The 6,000-nt window shown below is 45.7% G+C and overlaps 1 long non-coding RNA gene across 1 annotated transcript; it reads right to left on the bottom strand.

Moving 5' to 3' along the window:
• Nucleotides 1-829: 829 nt before the first annotated feature.
• Nucleotides 830-3,580, bottom strand: LOC137768681 (uncharacterized). The gene is made up of 3 exons (XR_011074776.1): nucleotides 3,521-3,580; nucleotides 3,139-3,407; nucleotides 830-1,175 (listed from the first exon to the last, which is right to left on the bottom strand). It is a non-coding gene; the product is annotated as an uncharacterized lncRNA (long non-coding RNA).
• Nucleotides 3,581-6,000: the final 2,420 nt, after the last annotated feature.

Genomic DNA, 6,000 nt, shown 5'->3' with positions numbered 1-6,000 from the left:
AAGCCCATAATAGAAGATTACAAGGCTCAAGACCTCATATTCCCTTGCACTAATCCCTGTAACACCCCCATTTTACTGGCAAGAAAATCTAAGGACCACGGGTGGAGGTCTGTCCAGGACCTCCAAGCAATAAACAACTTTTTTTTTTTAAAGATGTTTTCTGGCTTTATTTATTTATTTATTTATTTAGTTTTGGCTGTGTTGGGTCTTCGTTTCTGTGTGAAGGCTTTCTCTAGTTGCGGCAAGCGGGGGCCACTCTTCATCGCGGTGTGCGGGCCTCTCACTATCGCGGCCTCTCTTGTTGCGGAGCATAGGCTCCAGACGCGCAGGCTCAGTAGTTGTGGCTCACGGGCCTAGTTGCTCCGTGGCATGTGGGATCTTCCCAGACCAGGGCTCGAACCCGTGTCCACTGCATTGGCAGGCAGATTCTCAACCACTGCGCCACCAGGGAAGCCCCTAAACAACTTTTTTTTTTTTTAATTTATTTTTGGCTGTGTTGGGTCTTCGTTGCTGTGCGCGGGCTTTCTCTAGTTGCTGCGAGCAGGGGCTACTCTTCCTTGCGGTGCACAGGCTTCTCATTGCGGTGGCTTCTCTTATTGTGGAGCACGGGCTGTAGACGTGGGGGCTTCAGTAGTTGTGGCACGTGGGCTCAGCAGTTGTGGCTCATGGGCTCTAGAGCGCAGGCTCATTAGTTGTGGTGCACGGGCTTAGTTGGTCTGCGGCATGTGGGATCTTCCCCAACCAGGGCTCGTTCCCCTATCCCCTGCACTGGCAAGCGGATTCTTAACCACCGCGCCACCAGGGAAGCCGTAAACAACTTATTTTTTAACACCTTGTTGTTCCTAATCCTCAGATGTTACTAACATCCATTCCCACCAGAAGCAAATTCTTTACTGTAATTGGTTTATGCCATGCAATCTTTAGTATTCTGGTTGATGAACTAGCCAATACCTTTCTGCCTTCATTTGAGAAGAAAAACAACTCACCTGGACAGTAATGCCTCAGGGTTAAACCGAGAGTCCTTCTTATTTCTCACCAATCCTGAAGGCTAACCTGGATGACAAAAAATTCCCTAGAGGTTCTACTTTGTTGCAATGTGTAGATGATTTGCTTCTTTGCTTTCCTTCTCAAGCCTCCTCACAGGAAGAAAGCATCCACTTGCCGAAGCTTTTAGCCTTAAAAGGACATAAGATCGCCAAAGAAAAATGCAGTTTGCCCAAAGCCAGGTTCAATATTTAGGGCATCTGATAACAGAACAAGGCTATACTTAGAGCCAGATAGACTTCATGGTCCCCTAAGTTTCCCCAAACCCAAAATTAAGCCCCAACGGGGAGGTTTTCTCAGGTTACTGCCGAAATTGGATTCCAAGTTATGGCCAAACCTCTGTATGCTCTACTCAACAGTAACAACCCCACGCAATTTTGTGGGAAGAACCGAACAACACAGCCTTCAAGGCCGTAAAGGCCTTGATGAATCCACCTGCCCTTGGGCATCCCAATGACCAGATTCCCTTTTTCCTTTTCGTACTATATATGAAAAGGAAGGAAATGACCATGGGACACTCACCCAAAACAGGGGGACCACCATTGATTCATAGGGTATTATAGCCAGCAACTGAATCCTGTGGCCTTGGTTCTTGCTTAGAGCCATTCCAGCCGCTGCCCTTTTGGTTAAGGCCGCCAAGAAAATTGTGGAATCCCTCTTAACCATTTTTGCACTTCATGCAGTAGAAGCTCTCCTGAATTGTCATGACACTCAACATTTCTCAGCCAGCTGCCTCACTCCTATGAAGTCTTCATGTTACCAGCTCCCCCCATAACTCTTTCACATTGTAATTACCTTAATCCTACTACTCTTCTCCCCTCTGTCACTGACAATACTGATTGCTTAATGCTGATGGGACACCTCCTGACTCCTCGTAAAGATCTAAAGGAAATTCCACTGGGTAACATAGACTTCTCATGGCTCACTGATGATGACAGTGGCAAATATCGTGCTGGGTATGTTACTGCAACTCCTTTTGATGTTGTTGAGGCAGCAACTTCACCTATGGCTACTTCAGCCCAACAGCCTGAATTATATGCTCTTACGAAAGCTTATACTTTAGCTAAGGGCAGAACTGCCAATATTTATACTGATAGTAAATATGCTTTTGGAGCACCTCGTGATTTTGAAATGCTGTGGGAGCAATGTGTCTTCCTTACTTCCAGTGGAAATAAAAAATCTAAAATGAAGTGTTGAAATGCAATACTCTTATCTGCTGTTTAAGCTATCAGTAAGATTCCAGGGCATTCTAAACTTTATTCTCTGGAAGCTAAGGGAAATCACCTTGCTGACATTTCTGCAAACAACATTGCCCTTCAAGGGATCAACAGCAGTCAGACCACTTTCATAGTGCAAAGGCATATCTTCCCAAATGATACTTTAGAAAAACTGGCTAGAGGAAAAGATTATCCCTACCTGGGGAACTCCCCTCGAACTTCTTAATGATGGAGGAACCCATTTTACTGGCCAGGTGCTTTGAAAAGGCTATGCTGTTTGGCCGGTTTTACAACACTTTCACTGTGCTTACCACACCAATCCTCTGGTTTAGTGGAATGCACTAATGGCACCATTAAGACTCAACTGGCAAGATTTGTAGAGACCCTCCCAATAGACTGGTCACAAGCACTGCTGTTGGTCCTTCTAAATCCACCTCTTTGGGAACTCATAAACTCTCACCCTTTGGCATCTCATAAACTCTCACCCTTTGACATAGTCACAGTATGCCCAATGTACCTGGCTCCTGCCTCTTTTCACCCACAACTGATAAGAGTTACTCCAATATTGCAAAGGCCTAATTGCTTCTATTAAAAATAACCATCTTTGGGGAATGCAATCTTTTTACAGTGCATTCTCAGGAGATAAAGACCTTAAGCATCACACCTTGCAACCTGGAGCTTTTGTCAATTGGAAAAGACACCTCCAGAAGGATTCTCTTCAACCTCACTGGAAAGGCCCCATGAGGTGCTGCTAATCAGCCCTTGTTCTGCCAAACTCCAAGGAAAATACTTGAGGATTCACATGACACACCTAAAAATAGCACCAAACCCTGACTGGACTTGTACATCATCTGGTGACCTGAAAGTAAAGACTTACCAGAATTGAAGCAGATGACATCTGATGAGACAACTTTCCCAAGATAATCAGACCAGGCCTGCTACAAGTTTGTCGCTAAACCTTTGATGATGACATAACACTTCAGATGATCTCCAATGTCTGCGATCTTGATAACAGATGCACTTTAGATAAAGTGCCTGAGAATTCTCCCTCCTACTGCTCCTTGTTCCTTGAATGCGACCTCGATAGGTCTCCAATCTGTGTACTTTCCCTCTGATGTGAGGCACTACACCCAGGAAAGATTCTTCCTAACAGTAAGGGATAAAAAGTCACTGAAACTAGAAAAGCTATTCATTAGCAATGCTGTCACAAAAAGATCTTGATCAAAAGGGGTAAATGTAAAAAATTAATAAACAGAAACCTCAATTAAATAGAGTCAGGAGACCAGAAGGAGAGCTCTCACAGCCTGTGATGATAGCAGAGCCCAGCAGGAAGAAGAAAGACTCCTCTTCTTTCTGGGAAAGGACTCAGGTAGAAAAACACAACGGACTCTTTACTTTAGCCGTCCCTATGTTACTGAACACAGGCTCATGTGTCCAATGCACAGTGAGTCCAAACAAACCAAAATGTCTGAATTTGGAGCAAAGGAAGGTTTATTGCAGGGCCAAGTAAGGATAATGGGCAGCTCGTGCTCAAAAAACCTGACCTCCTCGACGGTTTTCGGAGAGAAGTTTTTACAGGCAAAATTTGGGGTGAGGGCTGCAGGGTGTGTGACTCTCTTCTGATTGGTTGGTGGTGAGGTAACAGGGCGGAGCTCCAGGAACCTCGTGCTCAGCCTGAAGTTACCATCCTCCACCTGGCTGGGGGCCTTAGCTCCTGCAGAAGAACTCAAAGATATTGTTATGTATATGCCTTGAGGAGGAACCCACACCCTGCTTTAATCACTGTACTATTGTTTCTTGATTGCTCCTGCTTTGTTTCGCATTCCCTGATTAGCAATTGTTTGAATCTGCCCTTTGGGATTCCGGACCGTATAGGAGGCTTAGGCCTTTTTCCTACAAACAAAAAGTTGGGGAAACAGATAGGATTTGTACTCGGGAGGGCCCCATAGGGTCCTGCTTGGTTTCACCAACTTCCTTTTCCCCTCTATAAAAGTGTACTCTTTATTTTTAATTTTTTAATTTTATTTTGGCCATGCCACACAGCTTGCAGGATCATTAGTTCCCCAACCAGGGATTGAACCTGCGCCCTTGGCAGTGAAAGCGCAGATGCCTAACCGCCGGACCACCAGGGAATTCCCCGAAGTATACTCTTTCTTTTTCCTGCTGGGCCTTGCATATGGCTAGCCATGGTCCTATACCTCAAACTGTACTTCTCTGCTGATCTTGTAACTGAGCAGGACCCTATGGGGCCTTCTGGGGACAGGCCTTCCCCCGTACCCTCTGCTTTAGCTCCTCTCTGAAGTACCTAGATAATAGTATGGGATGCACATTTCCTGACCCCTCCCCCGCCAAATGGAAGAACTACTTGCTGATCGTGAGCACAGAGCCCCAGGCCTCCTGGAGCCTAAGGACTGATAATGTTAACCGCTGTGACACCACCCTGCTGCCTCACCATCAGCCAATCAGAGAATTGTGCACAAGCTGATCACCTACCCTGCAGCCCCCCCACCCCGCTCTTGGCCTTTAAAAATGCTTTGCCAAAACCCTTTGGGGAGCTCACGGCTTTTCAGGGAATGAGTCACCTCATCTCCTTGCATGGCCTTGCAATAAACCTTTCTCTGTTCCAAACTCTGACGTTTTAGTTTGTTTGGCCTCACTGTGCTTTGGGCACACAAATTTGCATTAACGATCCCAAATAAACCCATCTTTGCCGTAGAAATAACTGGCAGTCTTATTTGTTTCAGGTCAACAACCCATTAATGAGGGAACCAGAGGATGACAAAGCTGCTTCAAAAGAGAAGGCAGGCAACTGACTATGTATACATAGCCAGTGAAAAAAGAGGAGAAAAGGAAACTCTTGGGATGAGATCGATAAATCAAGCAGAAACCTGGTTAAGGTTCTGAGCTGGCAGAGGTCATTTGCATTTTTACCAGATAAAATCATTTACATCACCACTGGAGGAAAAAATTTGCATCTCTATTACACAACAAAGCTTGTGTTTGGTTTTCTACAAGTCAACTTCTACCCTTAAAAGAGTAATAAAATGCCCTCATTTAAAATAGTAAATCAAAGTTACTAAAATCCCAGGCAGGACCCTTGGTGGTCTTGTCTGATAGTGTAATACCATGACAATGAAGGCCACCAAGCATCTTTTCTGCTTGACTTGCAAGTTCTGGTTCCAACAGGTGTGGTCTGGTGGTGCATGTTTTATAGTCATCAGATGAGTACATATGTTGAAGTCTGGAAAGCGTTCGGGACGTGCGTTAGGTAACATCTACTTCCCTGACCCCTCCCTTGACCTCCAGTCACCGGTACGTTCATGTCCTTTATTATCCTGTATCCCCTGGTCTGTGCACTCAGCACGTCGCATCCTATTCGTGTGACTATCTCTCCCTTTAGACACCAGGCAGAGTTTTCTTGCCCCCTTCTATGTACTGGCTCTCCAGCTCAGGGTCTGGTACAACTTCCAAGTTCAATAAATGCTTGTTGAATAACTGTATAAATGAGATGGAATCTGAGCCATGTTGTGAAAAAAACATGGTAGGTACGAGGTAGTGGGGGGAGGAAAGTCAGTTCATCAGAGGCAAGGACATCGCAAACTTACTAGCGGGAGGGTGGGCTTCAATGTGGGCCAATTGTGCGGGGAGTACAGGCAGGGCCAGCACAGGAGGATGCGGGCATGAAAGCACCACATCTAAGCGAGAGGTGAGGCGCAGGGATTCTCCCATTCTCCGTCTG

Source organism: Eschrichtius robustus, chromosome 8 (assembly GCF_028021215.1).
Source record: "Eschrichtius robustus isolate mEscRob2 chromosome 8, mEscRob2.pri, whole genome shotgun sequence".
Taxonomy (NCBI): Eukaryota; Metazoa; Chordata; class Mammalia; order Artiodactyla; family Eschrichtiidae; genus Eschrichtius; species Eschrichtius robustus.
The sequence above is the reverse complement of the archived record's forward strand: the minus strand, read 5'-3'. Positions and strand labels throughout refer to the sequence as shown.